The sequence below is a fragment of the Scyliorhinus torazame genome, chromosome 14 (genome assembly GCF_047496885.1).
Source record: "Scyliorhinus torazame isolate Kashiwa2021f chromosome 14, sScyTor2.1, whole genome shotgun sequence".
NCBI lineage: Eukaryota > Metazoa > Chordata > Chondrichthyes > Carcharhiniformes > Scyliorhinidae > Scyliorhinus > Scyliorhinus torazame.
In genome coordinates, this window is record NC_092720.1 from 196,677,666 (window position 1) to 196,704,667 (window position 27,002).

Here is a 27,002-nt window from a genome sequence, read left to right on the forward strand (position 1 = left end):
TGCAGGTTAGGTGGGGTTGCAGGATAGGGCTGGGGAGTGAGTTTAGAGAAACTGCAGGGATTCGAAGACCTGAATTTATGCGGGATTTCACTCAGCACATGAGAACTAGGAGCTGGACTAGGCCACCTTGCCCCTTGAGTCTGCTCTGCCACTTAATAAGTTCACTGATCTTTTTGTGGACTCAGCTCCATATACCCACCTGCTCACGATAATGCTTAATTCCTTTACTGTTCAAAAATCATTCCATCTTTGCCTTAAAAACATCCAACAAGGTAGCCTCAACTGCTTCCACAGACTCACAAACCTTTGGATGAAGCGGTTTAAAGAACAATACTGCACAGGAACGGGCCCTTAGGCCCCCCAAGCCTGCGCCAACCATGGTACCTGCCTAAACTGAAACCATATGCACTTACAGAGCCCGTATCCTTAAATTCCCACCCTATTCATATATTTGTCGAGCGGAATCTTAAATGCCGCTGTCGTACCTGCTCCCACCCCCTCCCCAGGCAGCGCGTTCCATATGTTTACCATCCTCTATGTAAAATACTTGCTTTGCTTATCTGTTCTCAACTTTTCCCTTTTAAACCTATATCCCCCTGTACTTGACGCTCCTATCCTAGGAAAGAGCATCTGACGATCCACTCTATCCATGCCACTCATTACCTTGTAGACTTCTATCAGGTCGCCTCTCAACCTCCGTCGTTCCAGTGGGAACAGACTGAGTTTATCTACCCGATGCTCTGGGGCCTCCGCGATTCGCCGCCTCCGATAGGCCGAGTTCCCAAATGTGTCGTTCACTTGTGGTTTTAAAAATCTGGAACCTGGCGTCCTGAGCAAGAGAAATGAAGGAGGAAATGGTGTGGCGTGACTGCAGGCTGCGGGCCCGGACATCAACAGTCTGAGGAGGAGGTGCCATGGAGGCGCTGCATGAGGCCCCGGGTGTACCAGCGCCGCATGTCATTCCCGAAGACCTGCCGGACAGGACAGGCCGTCGGAGACTGCGGATCAGCAGAGAGATAATGCGACACATCTGCCAGACCTGGCACCGCAGGGGTATGGGGGAGGACATAACCGGCACCACAGGGTATGGGGGAGGACATAACTGGCACCGCAGGGGTATGGGGAGGACATAACTGGCACCACAGGGGTATGGGGAACGACATAACTGGCACCGCAGGGGTATGGGGGAGGACATAACTGGCACCGCAGGGGTATGGGGGAGGACATAACTGGCACCGCAGGGGTATGGGGGAGGACACCCACTCCGGTGACCATCAAGTCGCCATTAACCTCTATGCGACGGGGTCCTTTCAGTCTCCGAGTATGGACCTGTCAGGAATTTCACAGACCTTGGTGCACAGGTGCACCGCGCCATCATGGATGCCCTACATACCCAGTCGGATCAGTGCATCCAGTTCCATGTGGACTGAGCCCACCAGGATGCCTGGGCAGTGGGGTTCGCTGCCATCGCAGGGATGCCCCGGGTCCAGGGGGCAATAGACAGGATGCATGTCACCCTGCAGGCACCGGCGGATAACAGGCCGCTGTACACGAATTAAAAGGGGTTTTGCTCGCTGAACATCCAGCTGGTGTGTGATCACCAGCTGCGCATCGTGCACGTCTGCGCCCGATACCCGGGCAGTGTGCACGGCTCCATCATCCCGGCACACTCGATGAACCCTGACATGTTCGAGGCACACCACCCCTGCGCCCCCCCCACCCCCGGCTGAGGGGTTGGCTCCTGGGCAACAGGGGGTATCCGCTGTGGCCGTGACTGATGACGCCTATTCAGAGACCACAGACCGACGCGGAGACCCGCTACAACAACACTGATACAGCGACCAGGAGTGTGATCGAGCGGTGCTCCGGCCTCCTGAAGATGCGCTTCAGGTGTCTGGACTGCTCTGGAGGGGCCCTCCAGCATGATGCTGAGAGGGTTGCCCTGATGGACCGTCAATTACCACGAGACGAGAATGGTGAAACAATCGAGGCTTTATTGCACAAGATGTTGTGCCTCCTGCAGCTGGAACCAGAATGGTAGCAGCGCAGGAGAGCAGACACTTTTATACATCGCTTACTGGGAGGAGTCAGCAGGCTGGGATTTGCTGAGGTACCTGTAATACAGTAGCAGTACCGTAATACATGTAATGTGTTACCAGTAGTGTTTAGCACATTCACCCCTTGTTTAAAAAGAAAGTCCGGCGGGGGTGAAGGAAAACATTATAGATTGAGTCTGTTGGGGGCTTTGACCCTCCGCTGCAATTGTCTCAGTCCTAGTGGCGGTGATGGGCACTGATGTGGTCATCTGCGACTCCGGGAGCGTGTTGTCCTCTCCTTCGTCACCCCTTAGTGGATCCAGTGAACGGGCGGATCCTGCTGTGGTGGGGACTGCGGTGAGGTTCGCTGGTGGGAGGGTGGGTGGCGCAGGGGTGACCGAGGAAACCGGGGGTGGGGGGAGCAGTATCAGGTCAGGGGTTGTGGGTGGGGACCCAGCGGGTGCCAGGTACCGGAGGGAGACATTGTCCTGTCGCTCGTCGGGGTGTGCCACGTAGGTATACTGTGGGTTTGCATGGAGGAGGTGGACTTTCTCGACCAAGGGTCCGATTTATGGCTCCGCACATGCATTCGGAGGGTGATGGGTCCAGGAACTGTCAGTTGGGAGCGAGACCCCGGAGGTGGACTTCCTAGGGAAGACAAACACACGTTCGTGAGGGGTCTCATTAGTCATGATGCACAGGAACGACCGGTTTGAGTGGAGCGCGCCGAAGGGGACCTCCGGCCAGCGGGAGACCAGGAGGTTTCTAGACCGAAAGGCCAGGAGGACGGCCTTCCAGACCGTCCCGTTCTCCCTCTCCACCTGCCCGTTTCCCCAGGGGTTGTAGCTGGTCGGCCTGCTCGAGGCGATGCCCTTGCTGAGCAGGAACTGACACAGCTCATCACTCATGAAGAAGGATCCCCGATCGCTGTGGATGCAGGTGGGAAACCGAACTCGGTGAAATTGCTGTGCAGGGCCTTGATGACCATGGCAAAAGTCATGTTGGGGCATGGGATGCTGAACGGGAACCGTGAGTACTCATCAATTACGTTGAGGCAGTACACGTTGCAGTCGGTGGAGGGGAGGGGCCCTTTGAAGTCCATGCTGAGGCGCTTAAAGGGGCGGGAGGCCTTCACCAAGTGCGCTCTATCTGGCCGGTAGAAGTGCAGCTTGTACTCTGCGCAGACTTGGCAGTCTCTGATTATGGCCCTGACCTCCTCGATGGAGTAGGGCAGGTTGCGGGCCTTGACAAAATGGAAGAACCGGATGACCCCCGGGTGGCAGTGGTCATTGTGGAGAGCCCGGAGTCGGTCCACCTGTGCGCTGGCACATGTACCGAGGGATAGGGCATCTGGGGGTTCATTGAGCTTCCCCGGGCGATACAAGATCTCATCGTTATAGGTGGAGGATCCACCTCAAGGTCTTGTCATTTTTGATGATCTTGCCCCGCTGTGCATTGTTAATGTTATGGGTCCGGGTTTACAGAACCCCAAAGTGTTTCATGGAGTTCAACCGACCCACAACTTTTAATAGATTGTGGTGTGGGAAGCACACGGCGTACTCTCCAGGTATGAAATAGCAAAAATGGACAAGTGTTTTTTAAAACAAAACAATATTTATTCATTGAACCCAAGTTAACCTTTTAAAAACAAACATTGAATATCTTAACACCCATTACTTCAAAGATAAGCCCAAAAGACTACAACACTAAATAATCCTTCAAACTGTTCCTTTAAACATCCAAAAGACTTCAAACCTTCAAAACTAAGAGCACAATAGGTTACATTCAATATATTTATAGTCTTTGGATTGCAGACATCAACAGACCAGCTCTGTGTTTCTTCCTGCAGCTCACAGCAAAACACCCAGACCCTCCCAGCTGCCTCCTCAAACTGAAACTCAAAAGCAGAAGTGAGCTCAGCTCCCCCACCCTCTGACATCACTTCAGTAATATGATCAGCTCCATTTCTTAAAGGTACATTGCTTGAACATCCATTTCTTAAAGGTACTCTCACATGACACTAACCATGAAGGCAACTGACCGTTGGTCAGTGAGGAGGGTGAATCTCCTGCCGGCCAGGTAATGCCGCCAATGTCGCACAGCTTCTACAATGGCTTGGGCTCCCTTTTCGACAGAGGAGTGCTGAATTTCGGAGGCATGGAGGGTGCGGGAAAAGAAGACCACGGGTCTGCCCGCCTGGTTGAGGGTGGCGGCCAGAGCTACGTCTGATGCATTGCTCTCCACCTGAAAGGGGAGGGTCTCGTCGACTGCGTGCATCGGGGCTTTGGCGATGTTGGCGATGTTGAAAGCCTGCGGGCCTCAGCCGTCAGGGGAAAAATGTGGACTTGAAGAGTGGGCGGGCCTTGTCCGCATAATTAGGGATACACTGGGCGTAATGAGAAAAACCCCAGGCATCGTTTCGGGGCCTTGGGCAGTGGGGGAGGGGGAGTTCCAATAGGAATAGGCGCATGCGGTCAGGGTCGGGCCCTCGGACTCCATTTTCCAATACATAGCCAAGGATGGCTAAACGGTTGGTGTGGAACATGCATTTCTCCTTATTGTCGGTGAGGTTAAGGAGTTTGGCGGTATGGAGGAATTTTTGGAGGTTTGCGTCGTGGTCCTGCTGATCATGGCCGCAGATGGTGACATTATCTAGGTACGGGAAGGTGGCCCGCAGCCTGTACTGGTCAACGATTCGGTCCATCTCTCGCTGGAAGACCGAGGCCCCATTGGTGACGTCGAAGGGAACTCTAAGGAACTGATAGAGGCGGCCATCTGCTTCGAATGCAGTATATTGGGGGTCCTCCGGGCGGATGGGGAGCTGGTGGTAGACTTCAAGTCTACTGTGGAGAAGACTCGATACTGCGCAATCTGATTGACCATGGCAGGTACGCATTAGAGGGAGTACGCGTCAAGCTGCGTGTACCGGTTGATGGTCTGACTTTAGTCAATGACCATCCTGTGCTTCTCTACCACCACTTGGGCTCTCCAGGGGCTGTTGCTGGCCTCAATGATCCCCTCCCGCAGAAGCCGTTGGACCTCCGATTTGATAAAGGTCCTATCCTGTGCACTGTATCGTCTGCTCCTAGTGGCGACTGGTTTGCAGTCCGGGGTGAGGTTTGCAAAAAGTGAAGGTGGTTCGACCTTAACGGCCGTGAGGCCACAGACCGTGATTGGGGGGTGGGGGGGGGGGGGGGGGGGGGGGAAGGGGTCCGCCGAATTTCAAAGTAAGGCTCTGGAGGTTCCATTGAAAATCAAGACCTAGTAACAGGGCAGCACAGAGATGGGGGAGGACGTAGAGCCTGAAGTTACTGTACTCTACGCCATGAACGGTGAGGGTTGCGACACAGTACCCTCGGATTTGCACGGAATGGGATCCGGAGACCAGGGAGATTTTCTGGGTGACGGGGAGTACCGGGAGGGAGCAGCGCCTTACCGTAGCAGGGTGGATTGTCATTACATTCAAACACAACCTCGCAGACACGTCAGGACCATCCAGCCCACGCATCAAGACTTCCAGCTAAATGATGCAGATGACCAGGATGCCTTCCGGGTTTCCGTCATCGATGTAAACAGGGTCAATGCCATCAATCCGGCCGATGAGTGGAGTGCCACCCTGACGGTCAACCCGAACTCGTCGCACACCCATTAGACTGGACTTATAACACTGTTCATACGTTTATAAAATTAAACACTACTGTATTACAACCTGTTGTTGTTTATCGTTCCAGATATCGTTTGACCGGACCACTATTCAAAGTTTCTTTTTCGTATTCATGTTCTGTTATGGTACAACCTCGTTAGCATGACGCACCCGACATCGCCCCATGTAAATAGTTACGTCATATGCACATGCTGTACACAACACACACACACACTCTTAGATGCACTCACGACACGATTATATTTATAACCACGTAGGCACATATCTTTGTAAAAAGGGGGGATGTCATGATATTCAAACACACACATCATGATAGACACACCAACAGACATATCAGAACACACAACACCACCACCAATCACAGACAAAGACAGGGACAGTATAAAAGGACAAACACGACACCTGGTGGGCAGTAGATCTGGGGACAAGGACAATGACAAGACCTGTTTTAACATCACAGACAGGGAGTTCCCACGTGCAGAGTAGCAAGACAAAATGTAGATAGTAAGTTTGAATAAAACAGCGTTGTACCAAATACAACTGTGTTGGCTCATCTGTGTGTCAGAACGCCCAACACCACATGATGAAACTGTCTGTTCTCCCGGAGTCAGAGGCAGGTCGTCTCGTGCCCGTTGATCTTTACCGTCGTCGTAGCGGTCGCGAGGTTGCGGTGCCGAGACTGGTCAAGGGTGATGGAGGCGAGCTGCTGAAGATGTTGGGAGGTCCCGGGCTGATCAGCGGTGGCGGAGGTATCAGCGGGCAGCGAATGGCCAGATGAGCAGGGGTCCTGAGGAGTGGTTCAAAATGGCGCCGAAGATGGTGGCGCCCACGGGGCGCACATGAGGGGCGGCATCAAAGTTGGCGGTGCCGACAGATCACACGTGGCTTGTCGTGGAGAAGATGGCGGCGTCCCTGGATCGCACGTGGGGAGTGTAGCAATGCCGGGCCTGGGTACAGCGTCGACCGACCGGGCCTGGTAAATGGAAACAAAGTGGCCCTTCTTCCCGCACCCGTTGCCAGTCGCGCTCCGCGCCGGGCAGCGCTGCCTGGGATGTTTGCGCTGGCCACAAAAATAACATTTGGGCCCCCCGGAGTTGGCTGGCTACCTCACGGCGCAGGCTTGCCGTGTACTCGGGTCTGCAGCTGGTGGGCCCCACGATGCCCACGAGGGTGCCGCACGGTCGGGGGTGTAGGCCTCCAGATTACGTGAGGCCACTTCTAGGGAATTAGCAAGCTGCACAGTCTCTGCAAGATTGAGCGTACCCCCTTCCAATAGCCGCTGGCGAACGTACGTAGACTTCATGCCCGTGACATAAGCGTCTCTGATTAGTAGATTGGTGTGTTGGGTTGCCGAAACTGCCTGGCAGTCACAATTCCTACCGAGAGTCTGTCGGGCCTGCAGGAAATCGTCCAGAAGCCCCCGGGAGTTGCCATCTCGTGGCCAGGAGGTGCCTGGCGTACACTTGATTCACCAACTTAACGTATTGTCTCTTTAGTAGCGTCATCGCTTCTGTGTAGGTGGGTGCATCCCGGATGAGAGGAAAAGCTTGAGGGCTCACCTGTGAGTAGAGGACTTGGAGCTTCTGTGGGTACGAGGGTTGTTCCGTGGCTGCTCCGAGGTAGCCTTCAAAGCAGGCTAGCCAGTGGTCGAAGGTGGACGTGGCGTTGGCTGCGTGAGGGCTCAGCTCCAGGCGATCAGGCTTGATTAAGATGTTCATCTTTTAAAATCTTGTGCAATAAATTGATGTACCGTCAATTACCACGAGACGAGAATGGTGAAACAATCGAGGCTTTATTGCACAAGATGTTGTGCCTCCGGCAGCTGAAACCAGAATGGGAGCAGCGCAGGAGAGCAGACACTTTTATACGCCGCCTGCTGGGAGGAGTCAGCAGGCTGTGATTTACTGTGGTACCTGTAATACACGGGCAGTACCGTAATACATGTAATGTGTTACCAGTGGTGTTTACCACATGCCCATATTGTAGTGGCCGGCTGTACCCTGCACAACATCGCACAGCAGAGAGGTGATGTGCTGGAGGAGGAGGATGAGGAGGAAGGGCAGACCTCGTCCAACGATGAGTGGGAGGGGGACGATGAGCAGGACATGGAGCCCAGGCTGGCAGGGGAGGCCGAACAGCGCCATCGCCAGGGCCAGCGCAGATGGGACACTCTGATCGCATCACGGTTCACCGACTAGGAGGAGGGAGGGTTGCTGGCCAGGGGCTCGGACGCCACATACCAGACCAACACCCACTCACCTCCAATATCGCCCGCACGCATGCACACCTCCTCCATGATACATCCCTGCGGCGCTACGAGCTGGGGGCCCTGGGTTGGCAGTGACAGTGGGTCTGGTGCATTGGATGGAGGATGATTACAACCCGCTCTGCGATGAGCTCTGGTGCTCCACATGGTATGACAATGTCTGACTCATGCCCACAGTACCACCTTCCATCTGGGTGATCCCTGCATGCGAACTGGCCAGTCCATCACACAGTCCCAGTAGATTCCTGCGGTGGGGGTGCTGGGGATGGTCGGGCCATGGTGCGGAGGGGGGGGTGGGGAGAGATGGTCCACTCATGGGGCCTGCACTGGTCCGCACCCTCCACTCTCCCGGCCAACCCTGACAAGCCCACCCCACACACAGCAATCAGAGCACTGAGGCAGGTTTTAACGGTGGTTACAGGTGTTTATAGGGGCTGTTTAGCACAGGGCTAAATCGCTGGCTTTGAAAGCAGACCAAGGCAAGCCAGCAGCACGGTTCAATTCCCGTAACAGCCTCCCCGAACAGGCGCCGGAATGTGGCGACTAGGGGCTTTTCACAGTAACTTCATTGAAGCCTACTTGTGACAATAAGCGATTTTCATTTTCATTCATTTTTTCATTTTATTGTGTGGAAATATATACACAGTCTGTGCCCCAGACCCTACAACTCAACTGTGCCCTGCACCCATGCCAACTTAACTGTTGTCTAACTTTCTGGCCTTACGGGCCCTAACACTGCACCTAGGTGGTTCCCCAGATGGTACAGAAGGAGTGGAGGTGGCCTGCTGTGACTCCTGACCTGTGACAAGGGTTCCTGTCGGCACGCGTCTCCTGGGGCCACCTGGCCTAGATGGGCCCGGCCACTGCTTGGGTGTTCCGGGTGGCATGGTGCTGCCACGTTCTTCTCACTGCCCACCAGATGCACCACAGACAGGAGGGGGTAGTCCAAGGTGCTGCGGTGTTCTTGCACCTCCCCTACGGGAGTCACCGGCACGGGCCCGTCACCTGATCCTCCCTCGGGGTGCCCAATGGACCCTTGGCGACTCCATGGGACAGGTGTGTGAGCGGAGCCATCCCCTGAGGCCCCGTGCCACCTGGCGCTGCCAGTCCTGGAGGCCCGCTCTGGTCTTGAACAGGGACTGAATGCTTGCGGCCATGGAGCACAGGGACCATCTCCGTCTGGGGCTGCACCACATCACGCTTCGTCTGTGCCACCAGCATGAGGCTCTGTGCCACATCAGCCAGTGACTGGGCCACCTCCCTTTGGGACTGGGCCACCTCCCTCTGGGACTGGGCCACACCCCTCTCAGACTGGGCCACCTCCCTCTGGGACTGGGCCACCTCCCTCTGGGACTGGGCCACACCCCTCTCAGACTGGGCCACCTCCCTCTGGGACTGGGCCACACCCCTCTGGGACTGGGCCACCTCCCTCTGGGACTGGGCCACCTCCCTCTGGGACTGGGCCACACCCCTCTCAGACTGGGCCACCTCCCTCTGGGACTGGGCCACCTCCCTCTCAGACTGGGCCACCTCCCTCTGGGACTGGGCCACCTCCCTCTCAGACTGGGCCACCTCCCTCTGGGACTGGGCCACCACGCCCAGTGTCTGTGCAACGCTGGCCAGAACCTGGGCAATGCCGCTGATTTCTCAGCCATAGCCTGCTGTGACTGGGCCACGCTGAGGAGCGCCGCTGCAATATCCAGGTGGCTCTGGCACATGACTGCCTGTGAGAGGGCAGCCTCGGGCCCCGCCCACACAGAATGCCCGAGGCCTTGGACACTCTTTTTTTTATAAACAATTTTATTGAGGTAATTTTGGCATATAAACAGCAACATTATGACGTACTGTACAGAAAGCAAATAAATCACAATGCAAAACATCGGCCCCCTTCTCACAAAGACCAGCCAAAGCAACCCCCCTACTTGACGCTACCCTAATCCCTGCCAGTACCCCCTAGGTTTAGGACATGCCAAGAACATGTGGACATGGTTTGCTGGTCCTCCAGCACATCTAGCACATTTTGCCCTCCAACCCAAAGAATTTGCTTATCCGGGCCACCTTCATGTGGGCCCGGTGGACGACTTTGAACTAAATCAGACTGAGCATGGCACATGTTGCGGTCGCGTTGACCCTTTTCAAAGCGTCAGCCCGTAAACCGTCCTCTCTCTCCCCCCGAGCTCCTCCTCCCACTTAAGCTTCAGTTCTTCGGTCTGTGTCTCCTCTGCTCCATTTAGAACATAGAACATAGAACAATACAACGCAGTACAGGCCCTTCGGCCCACGATGTTGCACCAAAACAAAAGCCATCCAACCTACACTATGCCATTATCATCCATATGCTTATCCAATAAACTTTTAAATGCCCTCAATGTTGGTGAGTTCCCTACTGTAGCAGGTAGGGCATTCCACGGCCTCACCACTCTTTGCGTAAAGAACCTACCTCTGACCTCTGTCCTATATCTATCACCCCTCAGTTTAAAGCTATGTCCCCTTGTGCTAGCCATTTCCATCCATGGGAGAAGGCTCTCACTGTCCACCCTATCTAACCCCCTGATCATTTTGTATGCCTCTATTAAGTCTCCTCTTAACCTTCTTCTCTCTAACGAAAACAACCTCAAGTCCATCAGCCTTTCCTCATAAGATTTTCCCTCCATACCAGGCAACATCCTGGTAAATCTCCTCTGCATCCGCTCCAAAGCTTCCACGTCCTTCCTATAATGCGGTGACCAGAACTGTACGCAATACTCCAAATGCGGCCGTACCAGAGTTTTGTACAGCTGCAACATGACCTCATGACTCCGGAACTCAATCCCTCTACCAATAAAGGCCAACACTCCATAGGCCTTCTTCACAACCCTATCAACCTGGGTGGCAACTTTCAGGGATCTATGTACATGGACACCTAGATCCCTCTGCTCATCCACACTTCCAAGAGCTTTACCATTAGCCAAATATTCCACATTCCTGTTATTCCTTCCAAAGTGAATCACCTCACACTTCTCTACATTAAACTCCATTTGCCACCTCTCAGCCCAGCTCTGCAGCTTATCTATGTCCCTCTGTAACCTGCTACATCCTTCCGCACTGTCGACAACACCACCGACTTTAGTGTCGTCTGCAAATTTACTCACCCACCCTTCTGCGCCCTCCTCTAGGTCGTTGATAAAAATTACAAACAGCAACGGCCCCAGAACAGATCCCTGTGGTACGCCACTTGTAACTGAACTCCATTTTGAACATTCCCCATCAACCACCACCCTCTTTCTTCTTTCAGCTAGCCAATTTCTGATCCACATCTCTAAATCACCCTCAATCCCCAGCCTCCGTATTTTCTGCAATAGCCTACCGTGGGGAACCTTATCAAACGCTTTACTGAAATCCATATACACCACATCAACTGCTCTACCCTCGTCTACCTGTTCAGTCACCTTCTCAAAGAACTCAATAAGGTTTATGAGGCATGACCTACCCTTCACAAAGCCATGCTGACTATCCCTGATCATATTATTCCTATCTAGATGATTATAAATCTTGTCTCTTATAATCCCCTCCAAGACTTTACCCACAACAGACGTGAGGCTCACCGGTCTATAGTTGCCGGGGTTGTCTCTACTCCCCTTTTTGAACAAAGGGACCACATTTGCTATCCTCCAGTCCTCTGGCACTATTCCTGTAGCCAATGATGACATAAAAATCAAAGCCAAAGGCCCAGCAATCTCTTCCTGGCTTCCCAGAGAATCCTAGGATAAATCCCATCAGGCCCCGGGGATTTATCTATTTTCAGCCTGTCCAGAATTGCCAACACCGCTTCCCTATGTACCTCAATGCCATCTATTCTAATAGCCTGGGTCTCAGCATTCTCCTCCACAACATTATCTTTTTCCTGAGTGAATACTGACGAAAAATATTCATTTAATATCTCGCCTATCTCTTCAGACTCCACACACAACACCCCATCCCTGTCCTTGACTGGCCCTACTCTTACCCTAGTCATTCTTTTATTCCTGACATACCTAGAGAAAGCTTTTGGGTTTTCCTTGATCCTACCTGCCAAATACTTCTCATATCCCCTCCTTGCTCGTCTTAGCTCTCTCTTTAGATCCTTCCTCGCTACCTTGTAACTATCAATCGCCCCAACTGAAACTTCACACCTCATCTTCACATAGGCCTCCTTCTTCCTCTTAACAAGAGATTCCACTTCTTTGGTAAACCACGGTTCCCTCGCTCGTGGCTTCCCAGAAGTCCGCGGGTCGAAAAAAAAAAACAGAAAAGAAGTGCTTTAGTGTTTATAAAGGAGAAACTTACCTCCCAGAAATCACTTGCGCACCGCTCCCGCCGAAATCCAATGGCCTGCTCCTGTGAAAGTAAGTGTTTTTAAAGGAGAAACTTACCTCCCAGAAATCACTTGCGCACCGCTCCAGCCGAAATCCAATGGCCTGCTCCTGTGAAAGTAAGTGTTTTTAAAGGAGAAATTTACCTCCCAGAAATCACTTGCGCACCGCTCCCGCCGAAATCCAATGGCCTGCTCCTGTGAAAGTAAGTGTTTTTAAAGGAGAAACTTACCTCCCAGAAATCACTTGCGCACCGCTCCCGCCGAAATCCAATTTAGTTCTTTATAAGTATCTGAGACTCTCCCCTCTCCCACCTCTCCTCTGGAAACTACCCTATCCTGGATCCCCCTTGGTGGAAGGCATGGGAAGGATGGTACCAGTCTGCGTACAAAATTCCGTACCTGCAAGTACCTAAAATCATTCCCTCTGGCCAGCCCGAACTTCTCCTCCAGCGCCCTCATGCTCGGGAAGCTCCCTTCTAGGAACAGATCGCCCATCCTTCGCAATCCTCCGCCAAGATCGAAACCCACCATCCATATGCCCCGGGGCAACTCGGCAATTGTCGCAGATTGGGGACCAAACCGATGCTCTCACTTCCCCTATATGCCTCCTCCACTGGACCCAGATCCACAGAGCCGCCACCACTATAGGGCTGGTGGAGTGTCGTGCCGGCAGGAGCGGCAGAGGTGCCGTAACCAAGGCTGCCAGACTGGTGCCCCTGCACGAAGCAGCCTCCATCCGTTCCCAAACCGACCCCAGTGGGCAGCATGGTAGCACAAGTGGATAGCACTGTGGCTTCACAGCGCCAGGGTCCCAGGTTCGATTCCCCGCTGGGTCACTGTTTCTGCGGAGTCTGCACGTTCTCCCTGTGTCTGCGTGGGTTTCCTGCGGGTGCTCCGGTTTCCTCCCACAGTCCAAAGACGTGCCGGTTAGGTGGATTGGCCATGCTAAATTGCCATTAGTGACCAAAAAGGTTAGGAGGGGTTATTGGGTTCCAGGGATAGAGTGGAAGTGAGGGCTTAATGTGGGTCGGTGCAGACTCGATGGGCCGAATGGCCTCCTTCTGCACTGTATATTCTATGTAATACCATCCATTTTCTTCTCATGGCTTTTTTGGCCGCCCAGTGGTAGTTGCTAAAGTTCGGCAACGCCAGCCCCCCTTCTCCTCGGTTCTTCTCAAGCATCAACATCCTCACCCGCGGGGACTTTCCCGCCCAGACAAATCCCAGAATAATTTAATTTAGCTTCTTAAAGAAGGACCGCGGGATGAAAATGGGAAGACACTGAAATATGAACAAGAATCTCAGGAGGATCGTCACCTTCACCGTCTGCACTCTCCCCGCTGATGACAGCGGGAGGGCTTCCCATCTCCGAAACCCGTCTCTTGTTTGCTCGACCCAAGCAGGTGGCCTTGGACACTCTTACCCAAGTCCGACACCGTCGCCACCAATGCCTCCACCACGGATGCCACCTGTGCGGTGTCGGCCTGGGTGGCACGCATGACCCCTGCCCCCTGCTCCTGCATGTGGATGGACTCCTCCACCTTCCCCTGCAGGTGCTGGATGCCTGCCGTCTTCCCCTCCTGTAGTCCCTGGGTCTCTGACTGCTCCTGCACTGGATGGGACTGGATGTTCCAGAAGCCCGGGATCCGTATGGACGGCAGCTGGTTCCTGGGGCTGGCCCACCCTCCGACTGTCCGTCACCTCGGCTGCGCCACCTGCTGTACCGGATGCGATGTGTAGTGCATGCCAGACAGTGTTCCAGGAGCCTCTTCACTACTGTGCCCAACCGAGGTGATAGTCTCTGGGATATCATAGATATCATAGAATTTACAGTGCAGAAGGAGGCCATTCGGCCCATCGAGTCTACACCAGCTCTTAGAAAGAGCACCACAACCCAAGGTCCACACCTCCACCCTAACCCAGTAACTCCACCCAACACTAAGGGCAATTTTGGACACTATGGGCAATTTAGCATGGCCAATCCACCTAATGGATGGTGGAGGGTGTTGGAGACAGCAGTGACGGAAAGTCGGTGTCCTCCAACCCGAGCTCCGGGGTTTCTGAGTCTCAGGCTGGTGTTCGGTCCGCTCTCCCTGTCAGTGCCCGGCCTTCTGGGGGGTACCAGCTCTGGCACTGGCTGGAGGCAGGGGGCTCCGGATGGACCGGCCCATCTCCGGCAGGTCCTGTAAAACACAAGACGACACCTGACAAATCTGTTAGAGTTCTTCCTCAAATAACAAGGAAGTTAGACAAAGGAGAACCAGTGGATGTGATTTTTTTAGATTTCCAGAAGGTCTTTGACAAGGTGCCGCATAGGAGACAGTTAAATAAGCTAATAGCCCATGGTGTTCAGGGTAGGATCCTGGCATGGATAGAGGATTGGCTGACTGGCAGAAGGCAGAGCGTGGGGATAAAGGGGTGTTTTTCAGGATGGCAGTCGGTGACTATTGGTGTACCTCAGGGGTCGGTGCTGGGACCACAACTTTTCACAATATACATTAACGATCTGGAGGAAGGAACTGAAGGCACTGTTGTTAAATTTGCAGATGATACAAAGAGTGCAGATGATACAAAGATCTGTAGAGGGGCAGGTAGTATTGAGGAAGTAGGGGGGTTGCAGAAGGACTTGCACAGGCTAGGAGAGTGGGTAAAGAAGTGGCAGATGGAATACAAAGGGAAAAGTGTGAGGTTATGAACTTTGGAAGGAGAAATGGAGACATAGACGATTTTCTAAATGTGAAAATGCTGAGGCAATCAGAAGCACAAAGGGACTTGAGAGTCCTTGTTCACGATTCTCTTAAGGTTAACGTGAAGGTTCAGTTGGCAGTTAGGAAGGCAAATGCAATGTTAGCATTCATGTCGAGAGGGCAAGAAATTAAGACCAGGGATGTACTTCTGAGGCTATGTAAGGCTCTGGTCAGACCCCATTTGGAATATTGTGAGCAGTTGTGGGCTCCGTATCTGAGGAAGGATGTGCTGGCCTTGAAAGGGTCCAGAGGAGGTTCACAAGAATGATCCTTGGATGAAGAGCTTGTCGTATGAGGAACGGTTGAGGACTCTGGGACTGTACTCGTTGGAGTTTAGAAGGATGAGGGGGGATCTTATTGAAACTTACAGGATACTGCATGGCCTGGATAGAGTGGACATGGAGAGGATGTTTCCACTTGTAGGAAATACTCGAAGCAGAGGACACCATTCAGATTGAAGGGACGATCCTTTAAAACAGAGATGAGGACGATTGTCTTCAGCCAGAGGGTGGTGAATCTGTGGAACTCTTTGCTGCAGAAGGCAGTGGAGGCCAAATCACTGAGTGTCTTTAATACATAGATAGATAGGTTTTTGATCAATAAGGGGAGAAGGCAGGAGAATGGGGATGAGAAAAATATCAGCCATGATCGAATGGCGAAGCAGACTCGATGGGCCGAGTGGCCTAATTCTACTCCTATGTCTTGTGGTCTTATGTATCATTAGACAGCTGGCCGGTGGTGTGAGGGGTGGTAAAGGTGAGGGAGTGGCCATCTAAAATGGCCGCCTGCAAAGATCGATGTCAAATTGGTCAACACAGGGACACAGACAGGCTGCAGCTTGCAAACATAGAAAGGCTGCAGCCCAGACTTTGCGGGAACTGACACAGGGAAAAGGCCGTTGAAAGTCCATCCTGAGACAATGGGCTCCAGGTCGAAACGAACAATATGCTGCAGACTTGGTGGCGTCGCTTTCCTTATTTGGGAAGGCCTAGGTGTCTCGGAGCCTCATGGCCATGTCCGACTGGGACCCAATTGGTTGAAATTGTTCAGGGTGATCGACCCTGATCGAGCTATTGGACATTTACCAGGGACCGCCCAAAAGCACACAAAACCTGTAAGGGATCAAAGGTGCTGCGCAGCTCAGCACACACTCTCTCGACCACCGACGACAACTTGATATCTTCACCAGACAAGGAGGGGACCATCCACGCCATCCACAGAGGGACCAGAGCCAAGGACACAGACGACAAACAACAGACATCCAGCACTGCTGGACGACAGATTACAGATGAGCTCGGAGGGTGACATGCATTCCGTCGATCACCCCCTGGACCTGGGGCACCTTGGCGATGACGGCAAACCCTGCTGCCCTGGTCGATTCGGTCCACATTGAATTTGATGTATTGTGGTAACGGGGTGAATAGGGCCTCCGTGACGGCACAGTTGCACCTGTGCATTGAGGTCTGTGAGATTGCGGACAGGGCCCCACTGAATGCCTGGAAGGACCCCGTTGCGTAAAGGTTCAGGGCGACCGTCACCTTGACAGCCACCGGGTGCGGGTGTCCTCCCTCATTTCCCTACTATGCCAGGTCTGCCATGATCTGGCTCAGCCAGAGCCTTCGAAGGCATGCCCAGGCCGGTGGGTCCTCGAATGACAGGTGCTGCCGGTACACACGGGCCTCATGCGACTGCGCACTTGCAACCACTCCATGGCCTTTTGGGCTGCCGGCTCTCCATCCTCACCAGCTGCCCCCTGTTGCTCCAGGGCTGGCTCCGGTGCTCCAGGGTCCCCCTCGAGCAGCTCCAGTTCGTATACCCTCAGTGCATCTCTCATGGCTGTGGTGACTAGGATGAAGTCCATCATTCCTAGTTGAATTCCAAAGCCCATTGTCTGCAGGGGGTGACAGTCAGGCATTTTAGCATGGTGCGTACCCTCGGGCACAAAGAGGTCCACCAGGCTACACAGTAACCCACCGCTCTGCACTGCAGTGGGCACCATACGGCCGATGTCACTCTACATGACCAGGGCCACAGTGGGCAGTCAGTGGGGTGCACAGCAAGATGGCTGCCTTGCAGGCGGCAGCAATGGCGGTCTGTGCCTGTCAGCCCAGTCCTGTGGGGGGTCACCCCAACCCCACGGCCCATCCCTTGGTCACACTGGGCCTGGCAGTGCCCCCCCCCCCCCCTTCCCACCTCACCAGCCCTGCATGTCCTGCCTCCTCTCTCTCCTTCATCAGCCACGGCGCCCGTTTCCTGGTTTTTGAAACCACAAGTGAAACTCGCCATCGTTAATTCCCCCCCCCCCCCCCCCCGCCCCCCAGCGGAGGAGCAGCATCGCTGAGGTCCCGCAGAATACCGAGTCAGACCTGCTTACGAGATGGAAACGGCGTTTACGGTACGTGCGGAGTCGAACGCTGCTGTCGCGGCACTGGAGCCTGGAACACTGGTGTGCGCCTGGCAACCCGCCACAATTTTGGCTTCACGGCCAATTCTCTGCCCAATCGCCTTTCCTGACTCAGCATCGGCCCACGGAGAATCCTGCCCACAATGTTTTGGCCTCAAATACTTTCTGCGGTAACCAATTTCACTGGCTCACCACTCTCTGGGTGAAGAAATCTCTCCTCATCTCTGTTCTAAATGGTCTACACCATATCCTCAGACTGTAACCTCTGTTTCTGGACATGTCCACCATCGGGAACATCCCTCCTGCATTTACCCTGTCTAGTCCTGTTAGAATTTGATAGGTTTCTATCAGATTCCCTCCTCATTATTCTGAACTCCAGCGAATACAATTCGAACCAACTTAATCTCTCCTCAAATGCAGGTCCTGCCGTCCCAGGAATCAGTCTGGTAAACCTTCGCTAACTTCCCTCTGGAGCAAGAACATCCTTCCTCAGGTAAGGAGACAAAACCTGTGTACAATATTTCAGGTGTGGCCTCACCAAGCCCTGTATAATTGCAGCAAGACATCCCTGCTCCTGTACCCGAATCCTCTCGCTTTGAAGGTCTACATACCATTTGCCTTCTTTACCATCTGCACCTGCATGCTTTTAATAATAATCTTTATTAGTGTCACAAGTTTAGGGGCTGGTTTAGCACACTGGGCTAAATCGCTGGCTTTTAAAGCAGACCAAGGCAGGCCAGTAGCACGGTTCAATTCCCGTACCAGCCTCCCTGAACAAGCGCCGGAATGTGGCAACTAGGGGCTTTTCACAGTAACTTCATTGAAGCCTACTTGTGACAATAAGTGATTTTCATTTCATTTCATTTCAAGTAGGCTTACATTAACACTACAATGAAGTTGCTATGAAAATCCCCTAGTCGGAATGTCCAATTCTCCTAACAAGCACGTCTTTCAGGACTTGTGGGAGGAAACCGGAGCACGCGGAGGAAACCCACACAGACACGGGGAAAATGTGCAGCCTCCACACAGTGACCCAAGCGACTGGTGTACAAGGACACACAGTTCTCGTTGCACAGTCCCTTCCTTTCATTTATGGCCATTCAAATAATAGTCTGCCTTCCGTTTTTGCTACCAAAGAAGATAACCTCATATTTATCCAAATTGTCCTGCATCTGCCATTCATTTGTCCACTCACTCAACTTGTCCAAATCACACGGAGTAGGACCTTGTGTGGTCCTTCCCATCGGGGTTCTAATCCTTTCCTAACCCAATTACGAATCAGAACATACTCCCCCGGATTAATAGTGACAGAACTGGAGAAGGGAAGTATCTCCTCATAAGCGGCTCATACCCGTGAATGGAGGCCCTTTAGTACTTTAGTCAAGGCTATCACATAGTTGGCCATTTCAGTAATCATATGGTGAAACTGTACTTCCTTATGTTTCCCTGGATCCCAAGGAGTACGCAAGGGTCTTCCGTATAAAATTTCGGCGGGACTCAGTCGTGTCTTTCCAGCTGGGGTTGCACGTATTTGGAAGAGGGCAATAGGCAATAATTTGAGCCAAGTGGCTCCAGTCTCTGCCTGTAGTTTTGCCAGTTTTGTTTTTAATGTCTGATTAGCCCTTTCTACCATTCCCGCTGCTTGGGGTCGGTATGTGCAATGTAATTGTTGTTTTATTCCCAGCTGAGTACAAAATTCCTCATTGATCTGTCCCACAAAATGAGGTCCATTATCAGAGCTTAATCGATATGGAATCCCAAATCTAGAAACAATTTCTCGCATCAAAACTTTTACTACCGTGGAAGCTTTGTTATCTACAGTGGGGTAAGCTTCTATCCATTTGCTAAATACATCAACAATAACCAATACATGTTTATAACATTGGCATCTTTCCAACTCAATGTGATCCATCTGGAGTGTCTCAAAGGGACCTTCCGGTAATGGGGTTTTACCCAATTCACAGGGTATTGCTTTACCAGGATTATATTGCTGACATACTAGGCAACGACTGCTAATGTTTTCCGCTATATCTTGCAGTCTCGGATGCCACCATGTTTTGAGCAGCACGTCACCTGTTGCACGCGCACCACAATGAGTTGCAAAGTGAACACATTCGGTGACCCAGGCTGCTAATGCATCGGGCATACAGGTTTGCCCTGCCGGGGTGACCCACAATTTGTTTACAGGATCATAACAACATCCCAATTCTTGTCATAGTCTTTTTACACAAGCAGGAGCGTCCTCCTGTAACTGAATGAAGACAGTGATGGTCGGCATTGGCTTTTCAGAGGGAGACTGACCCTTAGAGCTTTTAGTCTGGCTCATCATTTTTGGTACCACCATGTCTTTTAAGCGAGAAGCCTCTTTGGCTTGGTGTTCCGCTAGCCGATTACCCGCGTCCACCAGTGTTTTGCCTGTCGTATGGGCAGCGCACTTTATTAGGGCTATTTGTTTAAAGCCTGTAGTAATTGTGTAACTAACTGTTTGTGGGATATCTGAGTGCCTGCAGATGTAAGAAATCCCCTGTTCTTCCACAATTGACCGAAGTCGTGTGTGACTCCAAATGCGTATCTGGAGTCTGTGTAAATGTTTATTTTCTTATTCTCTCCTAACACGCACGCTCGGATAAGTGCAAATAGCTCGGCTTGTTGGGCGGTGAACGGCGTTTCAAATGCTGCTGCTTCCAGGGTTTCTCCCTGCTGATTAACTATAGCGTACCCTGATAATCTATCCCCCCTTTCGCCGACGGAAGCACTGCCGTCGGTGAAAACAGTTAAGTCTACATCGGGCAGGGGAGTGTCGGGGGCTTCCTCTCTGAGGAGCGTCAGGCAATCGTGGCCTGGCTGTGAGCATTCCGAGGGTGGTTCGGAGAGAAAACTTGCTGGATTGATAGTGGTACAGTGGCGAAATTGGAGCTTGGGATTATTCAGGAGATAAATCTCGTATTTGTCCTGCCGAGCCATGGTTAAATGTTGGGTTTGAAGCTGTCCGAGCAGTGCCGTGACAGAGTGGGAACTGTAAACCACAATGTCCTGCTGGAGGGTAAGGTTAGCCGCCGACCGGAGGCTGTTGTAAATAGAAGCAAGGATCTGAGTGCAGGTGGGATAGTCAAGAACTGTCAGTTTAAGAGAACTGTCATTATTCTGAATATTGTTTTATTAATTTTAAGAAACCAACAGATCTTGCGAGTAGTGCCTTCTTTAATAGAATCGACAAATTCATCTGCAGAAAAACAAGAGACAGCATAAGATTGGTTCAGTTATATATGTTTAATAAGCTATTGTGTTTGATATTTTAAAATAAATGTTTAGAATTAGCCTGGGAATTAAAATTTCAAACAATGTGGAAGCTGGTTTAAAAAAACAACAACGCTGATTAAAAAGAACAGGTCATTCAAGGACATTTGATAATGGAAATTTGGCAGCAATCCAACTTTTACTCCCAGTCCATTTGAGTGACAAATATATATTTTTGTTAAAAGTTTAGAGATGCGAATGGCATCATTCCAAGCTACACGCCTCTTTTTGTCTCTGCAAGAAAATTAACCCTTTCAACAAGCTTTTGTGTATAATCCAGAAGATGTCAAAGTGCAGAATGTTGCACTTTCATTCCCAATAACTCTAAAGAAGTTAAAGATTTGGTATTACATATCCAAAAAGAAATCCAAAACTTGATCCACCCCAATTTATCTCTCTCTGGGATAAAATTTGAGGGTGGCTTGGACACACTGGAATGTCCACAATAAGAATAATCCTATTCTCCTGTGTAGCTGTATTCATCATTTACATAACATACCAATGTGCTAAGTGCACAAAAAACTATTCGCTAAACGCAGGGGACCAACTATTAGAATGATTAAAATTAACCCAACTGTACCCCCAATCAATGAATTTGAGCTGAAATACTATTATTGAAATGTTACTGATCAATCAACTGTTTGACTGTGTTATTAACATATTGTATAATTCATGAATACTGAATCAGTAGTATCAAATGTGATTAATTTATTCATTATAATAATTATTTGGAAATGCCTGGTTATTGGGCCCCGGGGGTTGGCAGGGTTGTCTGCTATATTGGGAACTTGCCGGACGGGAAACTGACACTGCGGTTGATAATCGTCTGGGTAATCAGGAAAATCCACCTCTAGTGCCCCCTCTTTTCCCACGACTAACTCTTGATTCATCTGTGGGAATTGATGAGCACAGGTTTTAGAACGAGTGCGAGTCGCCGGATCTCCTTGCGACGATGGAGGTGGTGATAGTGGCGTTGGGAGCAGTGGATAAAGGGCTTGAATGTATACATGTTTAATGTAATTTCTAACATGGTCACACCAGTGGAATAAAGAGTTTTTTGTCTGAAACATCATTTGTTTTAGAACAGTTTAAACTACAATCAGAACCCTGGGAATGTAAGGTGGAGGCGGTCGTAGTAACGGTGGGGAGAAACGGTGTAACGGTCGATCATCCCCTATATTGCCAATTTTCAGGGTCATCCTCATCGTTTCCCTCGGTCAAGGCAAGGCCGGCCATTTGACCGTACGGTCCTGATTTAGAAATGGGGGGTTTTACAGACTTAGGTCTTTTTCTCTGGTGGGCACATTCCTTTTTCAAAACCTCCGCAGTCTTAACAATTCCCCCTTTTGTTAATTCAATACCCAATTTTAAAGCGTTAGCCTGCCAACTAGCCAATAAAGATGTATCTTTTAATTTTTGGCAGTACTCCCGCCATAACTCAATCAATTTCTTAGCCGTGGAGCTACGGTTATGTTGCCAAAGAATCTGCTGTGCCTATAACCGTAGGCAAATCTTTTGATCCTCCCAGGGACCATTTCCCTTTCCCAAATTCTTATGCAATTCTCCCGATAACTGGCGCAGCTGCTGAGAATGTTCCGGATACTGTTCACAAAGAGTCTGAAGCGCGCTTCCACTATCAGAGGTGCTATCTAAAGTATTACCCATTGTCTCCTATCCTCAGATGATCCTTGTGGTTCCCTGCTTATTTTTGATAGCAATCCTAAATCGCTTATTCAATCAAGAATTTAAACGGGGTTATCCTGCCCCGTTACCCAATCAAGAGGTTAAATCAAATTGTTTGAATGTTCCGACAGGGCACGCAACGGTCAGGCCCTGTTTATTATGTTTCCTTTAGGTGTTATCCGCACCACCATTTAAATTTTATAATATAGAATTTGGACAGAGTTATCCGTTCTCCGTAATATTCAATCTGATCAAACCGAAGTGTCGAACAAGTCTCGACACCGGTTGATGTACTTATTTTTTCGAAAACCACCTTTTATCGCGAAGGTATTAGGCAACCCTAAGGACCATCGTCATTCAATCATCTTACTAATTTGGAGAGGATTCTAACCTCTCACGGGCTATTTACCCAGAGATTTAAGGAGGACTCTAACCTCCCAGGGTTTCCAACCCGGGACTTTAGGAAGGACTCTAACCTCCCAGGGACTCCAACCCTTTCAACTCTTATTCGTAACGAGTTTGTCGGACTGTTTTGATTTCGTCAGAGTCTCCCCCGAAACCGAACAGCAGGGCGTGGCCACACTCAGGACAGCAGAGGGGGAAACCAAAGTGGTAACAAGGGTACTCACGCTTGGTGGCCCATTCCCTCCTCAGCGTCTGAATGCGATCAGTCTGTTACGCCGTCAGGTTCCAGGGAGGTTCCTTGAAATCCCACTTCTGACACCAAATGAGGATTCTTTGCTGCCAGTCCGGGTGAAATGATCAGTCGAACACCTTGTTACTTTAACATATGTTTATTTCTCGGCCGGTGCTAAGACCGTTGTATCTCTGAGAGTTACAACAGTAAGCAAAAGTCAATACATCTGACAGCAGTTCTTATACATTTTTGGTTCATTGCTGAGGGCAGCCCCCTCGCATTCTATCTGTGCTTTTAGCTCAATTATAATTCAGCCCCCTCAATTATAATTATCTTTAAAACCAGCGCAACCATTCCCAATGCCGTTACGGCAATTTGTCTGGTACAAAAACAAGTGATTGCAGCTTGCTACCAAAAAAGCCTGTCTTGACATACCTTCACACAAAGCTTTATCTAACATTTTGTTTTCCCATAAAGTTCCAATCCATCAAACTCTCATTTACCCATCATCAGCCAAACTCTCAAACCCATACCCCTGAATTTGGGGCTGCGGGTCCCTCCAAGCTAGTAATATCCGTCTCCGGGCGACCATGGAGGCACAGGCCAAAACGTCAGCCTCTCTCACCCCCTGGACTCCCGGGTCTTCCGACCACTCAGGAATAAGGTGGGTGAACTTAAGGCATGGATCGGTACTTGGGACTACGATGTGGTGGCCGTCACGGAAACTTGGATAGAAGAGGGGCAGAAATGGTTGTTGGAGGTCCCTGGTTATAGATGTTTCAATAAGATTAGGGAGGGTGGTAAAAGAGGTGGGGGGTGGCATTATTAATTAGAGATAGTATAACAGCTGCAGAAAGGCAGTTCGAGGAGTATCACCCTATTGAGGTAGTATGGGTTGAAGTCAGAAATAAGAAAGGAGCAGTCACCTTGTTAGGAGTTTTCTATAGGCCCCCCAATAGTAGCAGAGATGTGGAGGAACAGATTGGGAAACAGATTTTGGAAAGGTGCAGAAGTCATAGGGTAGTAGTCATGGGCGACTTTAACTTCCCAAATATTGAGTGGAAACGCTTTAGATCAAATAGTTTGGATGGGGTGGTGTTTGTGCAGTGTGTCCAGGAAGCTTTTCTAACACAGTATGTAGATTGTCCGACCAGAGGAGGGGCAATATTAGATTTAGTACTGGGTAATGAACCAGGGCAAGTGATAGATTTGTTAGTGGGGGAGCATTTTGGAGATAGTGACCACAATTCTGTGACTTTCACTTTAGTAATGGAGAGGGATAGGTACGTGCAACAGGGCAAGGTTTACAATTGGGGGAAGGGTAAATACGATGTTGTCAGACAAAAATTGAAGTGCATAAGTTGGGAACATAGGCTGGCAGGGAAGGACACAAGTGAAATGTGGAACTTGTTCAAGGAACAGGTGCTACGTGTCCTTGATATGTATGTCCCTGTCAGGCAGGGAAGAGATGGTCGAGTGAGGGAACCATGGTTGACAAGAGAGGTTGAATGTCTTGTTAAGAGGAAAAAGGTGACTTATGTAAGGCTGAGGAAACAAGGTTCAGACAGGGCATTGGAGGGATACAAGATAGCCAGGAGGGAACTGAAGAAAGGGATTAGGAGAGCTAAGAGAGGGCATGAACAATCTTTGGCGGGTAGGATCAAGGAAAACCCCAAGGCCTTTTACACATATGTGAGAAATATGAGAATGACTGGAGCGAGAGTAGGTCCGATCAAGGACAGTAGCGGGCGATTGTGTATTGAGTCTGAAGAGATAGGAGAGGTCTTGAACGAGTACTTTTCTTCTGTATTTACAAATGAGAGGGGCGATATTGTTGGAGAGGACAGTGTGAAACAGATTGGTAACCTCGAGGAAATACTTGTTAGGAAGGAAGATGTGTTGGGCATTTTGAAAAACTTGAGGATAGACAAGTCCCCCGGGCCTGACGGGATATATCCAAGGATTCTATGGGAAGCAAGAGATGAAATTGCAGAGCTGTTGGCAATGATCTTTTCGTCCTCACTGTCAACAGGGGTGGTACCAGGGGATTGGAGAGTGGCGAATGTTATGCCCCTGTTCAAAAAAGGAACTAGGGATAACCCTGGGAATTATAGGCCAGTTAGTCTTACTTCGGTGGTAGGCAAAGTAATGGAAAGGGTACTGAAGGATAGGATTTCTGAGCATCTGGAAAGACACTGCTTGATTAGGGATAGTCAGCACGGATTTGTGAGGGGTAGGTCTTGCCTTACAAGTCTTATTGAATTCTTTGAGGAGGTGACCAAGCATGTGGATGAAGGTAAAGCAGTGGATGTAGTGTACATGGATTTTAGTAAGGCATTTGATAAAGTTCCCCATGGTAGGCTTATGCAGAAAGTAAGGAGGCATGGGATAGTGGGAAATTTGGCCAGTTGGATAACAAACTGGCTAACCGATAGAAGTCAGAGAGTGGTGGTGGATGGCAAATATTCAGCCTGGATCCCAGTTACCAGTGGCGTACCACAGGGATCAGTTCTGGGTCCTCTGCTGTTTGTGATTTTCATTAATGACTTGGATGAGGGAGTTGAAGGGTGGGTCAGTAAATTTGCAGACGATACGAAGATTGGTGGAGTTGTGGATAGTAAGGAGGGCTGTTGTCGGCTGCAAAGAGACATAGATAGGATGCAGAGCTGGGCTGAGAAGTGGCAGATGGAGTTTAACCCTGAAAAGTGTGAGGTTGTCCATTTTGGAAGGACAAATATGAATGCGGAATACAGGGTTGACGGTAGAGTTCTTAGCAATGTGGAGGAGCTGAGAGATCTTGGGATCTATGTTCATACATCTTTGAAAGTTGCCACTCAAGTGGATAGAGTTGTGAAGAAGACCTATGGTGTGCTCGCGTTCATTAACAGAGGGATTGAATTTAAGAGCCGTGAGGTGATGATGCAGCTGTACAAAACTTTGGTAAGGCCACATTTGGAGTACTGTGTACAGTTCTGGTCGCCTCATTTTAGGAAGGATGTGGAAGCTCTGGAAAAGGTGCAAAGAAGATTTACCAGGATGTTGCCTGGAATGGAGAGTAGGTCTTACGAGGAAAGGTTGAGGGTGCTAGGCCTTTTCTCATTAGAACGGAGAAGGATGAGGGGCGACTTGATAGAGGTTTATAAGATGATCAGGGGAATAGATAGAGTAGACAGTCAGAGACTTTTTCCCCGGGTGGAACAAACCACTACAAGGGGACATAAATTTAAGGTGAAAGGTGGAAGATATAGGAGGGATATCAGAGGTAGGTTCTTTACCCAGAGAGTAGTGGGGGCATGGAATGCACTGCCTGTGGAAATAGTTGAGTCGGAAACATTAAGGACCTTCAAGCAGCTATTGGATAGGTACATGGATTACGGTAAAATGATAGAGTGTAGATTTATTTGTTCTTAAGGGCAGCACGGTAGCATTGTGGATAGCACAATTGCTTCACAGCTCCAGGGTCCCAGGTTCAATTCCGGCTTGGGTCACTGTCTGTGCGGAGTCTGCACGTCCTCCCCGTGTCTGCGTGGGTTTCCTCCGGATGCTCCGGTTTCCTCCCACAGTCCAAAGATGTGCGGGTTAGGTGAATTGGCCAATGATAAATTGCCCTTAATGTCCAAATTGCCCTTGGTGTTGGGTGGAGGTGTTGAGTTTGGGTAGGGTGCTCTTTCCAAGAGCCGGTGCAGACTCAAAGGGCCGAATGGCCTCCTTCTGCGCTGTAAATTCAATGATAATCTATGATTAATCTAGGACAAAGGTTCGGCACAACATTGTGGGCCGGAGGGCCTGTTCTGTGCTGTATTTTCTATGTTCTATGTTCACTCCAAAAATCGCCACCTCTGGACTCGGTGCCACCCTTGTTTTTAGTACCGTGGACATTACATCCGCAAACCTCTGCCAGAATCCCCCAAGCTTCGGGCATGCCTAGAACATGT